This window comes from Bos indicus x Bos taurus, chromosome 15, assembly GCF_003369695.1.
Source record: "Bos indicus x Bos taurus breed Angus x Brahman F1 hybrid chromosome 15, Bos_hybrid_MaternalHap_v2.0, whole genome shotgun sequence".
In the NCBI taxonomy this organism is placed as follows: Eukaryota; Metazoa; Chordata; class Mammalia; order Artiodactyla; family Bovidae; genus Bos; species Bos indicus x Bos taurus.
Genome location: NC_040090.1, coordinates 33,996,408 through 33,999,730, shown reverse-complemented (window position 1 = coordinate 33,999,730; position 3,323 = coordinate 33,996,408). Strand labels below are relative to the sequence as shown.

The 3,323-nt window shown below is 41.6% G+C and overlaps 1 pseudogene; it reads right to left on the bottom strand.

Annotated features, from left to right (window-relative positions):
- Positions 1-864: 864 nt before the first annotated feature.
- On the bottom strand, positions 865-1,874 carry LOC113904913 (annotated as a pseudogene).
- Positions 1,875-3,323: the final 1,449 nt, after the last annotated feature.

The window sequence follows — 3,323 nt, the reverse complement described above, 5'->3', positions numbered from 1 at the left end:
GTGACCCCATAGACGGCAGCCCAACAGAATCCCCCGTCCCTGGGATTCTCCAAGCAAGAACACTGGAGTGGGTTGCCATTTCCTTCTCCACTGCATGAAAGTGAAAAGAGAAAGTGAAGTCACTCAGTCATGTCCGACTCTTAGTGACCCCATGGACTGCAGCCTACCAGGCTCCTCCATAAAAGGGATTTTCCAGGCAAGAGTACTGGAGTGGGGTGCCATTGCCTTCTCCAATGGAATATGAGTCAGCAATAAAGAGAAATAAACTACAAAGACCCACAAAAACATGAGTGAAACTCAAATGCATTACATTATGAAGCAATGCATGGAAGATTATGTGCTGAAGGGCCCATGGCATTCTGGAAAAACAAGAATTATATGCATGGAAACAAATTAGAGCTTGTCAGGGTTGGGCATAGAGAGAGGGGTTGACTAAAGGGGCAGCATGAGTAATTTGAGAGAGTGATATAATTTTTCTGTACCTAGGTATCAGTGGTGGTTGCATGACTATGTATCTATGAAAACTTAATAGAACTATATACCAAAACCAGTAAATTTTATAGTATATAAATATTGAAAAGTTGCTATACAGCATTTTGAGAAAGAAACATTCATATTTGTATCAAGTTAAATTTTTGCTTTCATCAAAACTGCTATGCAATGGCATATAAAAACCTATTAGGTGCTTCTCACCACACATGACTATTTAAAGCTTCATTTCAATTTATTAGAATTGAATATAATTTAAAAATTCAGTTCCTTGGTTGTACTAGCTAAGTATCAGGTGCTCAATAGCCATGTGTGGCTAGTGGTTACTATATTAACAACAGAGATTTAGAACATTTAACATCACTGCAGGAATTCCTATTGGACAGTGCTGTACTTGATCCTCTTCTCTGGCTCAATTGTGTTTGCACAAAAGTCGTAAAAGCCCACCTTACCCCCACGGAACACTTAGACAATCCACTGATGGATCTGCTTGGTCCTAACACTGTATACAATTAGACTGAGCACAGGAGGCAGTGGCAGGTAGGTACTGGCCATGACTGTGTGTACTATGGGTGACAAATGCTTCCCAAAGCAGTGAATCACAGTCATGCCAATGAGAGGTACATAGAAGAGCAGCATGGCACAGATATGAGAGAGGCAGGTATTGCGAGTCTTGAGTCTCTCTTCCCAGGAAGCAATGCCCAATACTGCCTGGAAGATTAGAAAGGAAGAGGCCAAGAGGATCAAGGCATCTAGCACAATGATGAAGATCACCGCCAGGAGGCCGTAGATGCTGTTGACATGGGTGTCAGCACAGGCAAGCCTCATGGCATCCTGATGGAGGCAGTATGCGTGGGAGAGGGTGTTGGAGTGGCAGAAAGGTAACCTCTTGATGAGGAAAGGCACAGGGAGCACAGTCCCACACTCCGCAGCAGGACTGCTGCTCCAATCCTGCCAATGACTCCATGAATGCGAATGGTAGCATAGTGCAAAGGAAAGCGAATAGCCATAAAGTGATCGAAGGCCATGGCCACCAAGACACCTGATTTCCCTCCCCCAAAGGTGTGGATGAAGAACATTTCAGTGATGCAGACATCAAGGGTTACTGAGCACCAGCTGAGCCAGTGAACACTGATCGTGGTGGGCATGGAAGACAATGAAAGGCTGACGTCAGTGGCAACTAGCATTGCCAGAAAATAATACATGGGCTCATGGAGATGTTGTTCTACTTTGATGACAGCTAGGATGGTGACATTACCCAGGAATGTGAAACTGTAAAGAAGACAGAGGGACAGGGCCAACCAGAAGTCCTTCTCTGGCATTCCTGGAATCCCAGTAAGGGTGAAGGTCTGGTGGTTATTAATAGTTTAGTTGAATGACAGCATTGTGCATCAAAGGTTTGACTAGGCAAAAAGAAAAGAACTCATTAAGCCAATCAGCTTCAATTAGAATCACTGACAATAAGTTTTGAGATGGTAACCATGAGAGGCAGTGACAAATATTTTATGTTCGCCGTCTGATACAGAAACTGATATCCCCACCCCTGTGAAGCAATTCTATTACTGACCACCATATGCTAAAATATCTAGAACAACAAAAAACTTTAATCAACACCTAAGCTAATTGGAATACAATTCACCTAGAAACATGGAGTAGTTGCTTGCCTTCTTCCTAAGGAAAAAATGATGCTGTACATTTACCTGGGTCATAAAAACTGATGCAAATAACCAGAAAAGAAACATTATCAGGCACAAACAAGACATAAGGAGTGTTCATGAACACATATATGAAGACCTGTATGTATCTTAATTATGATCTTAAATTGTTGTGATTTAGACAAAATCCTCATTGAGACTCAAGTTTTCCACTTGCATGATGTGGGACAGAATAAGAAAGAGAGTCTTTAAGGACTAAACTTCTGACTATCTGCATTCCTAGTAGTGTACAGGTACTAAAAGAACCTGAGATTACAGCAGGTGATGAAGGAATAAATTACTTGGCTTTCCACGGAATTTTATAAGGACCCACTATGATAGACAGAATAACAGTCCCTAAGGATGTTCACCTCCTAATTCTTGAAACCTGTGAATATAGTGGCTTGCATGGCAAAAGAAACTTTGAAGATGTCATTAAAGTTAAGGACTTCAGATGAAAGTTTATCCTGGATTACCCAGATAGGTCATATCTGATCATATGAGTCCTCAAAAGTGAAGAAAATTCCCCAGCTGCAGAAAACCAGAGAGACAACAACTTGAGAAAGACTCAGCAGGACTTGTGAAGATGAAGGAGGGAGACCAAGAGCCAAGAAATGTGAGTAACCCCTAGATGCTGGAAAAGGCAAGGGAGTAGAATTTTCCCTGGAGTCCTCTGAAAGGAATGCAGACTTGGTGAGACCTTGATTTTAGCCCAGTGAGAACCATGTTGTTCTTCTGACATGCAGAACTGTAAGATAATAAATATATGTATGCTGAGTCACTACATTCATGGTAATTTGTTGTGGGAGAAGAAGAAAACTAATATCCAGAGGAGCCAGAGGAGAGTTGCTTTAACCCCTTTTCAGAAATATTCCCAATCTTCCCATTCAGTCTCATTTATTCAGACCCTGTCCTTTTTCTTCATGTAAATTAGACTTCTCTATCCTAAGGTATACCCGGAAAAGAATTCTGAGATCCATTTCTGTGTTACACCTGAAAGAAGAGAATGCCAGATAGAACTTGAGATGAGTTTTACAACTAACAACTGACCCAGTCAGGTGAAATCCATCTCTGGAGAATCTCCCAAAATGAAGTCATTGGCCTTGGTGTTGAGAACACAATTGGACTTAGTTTTCCTGT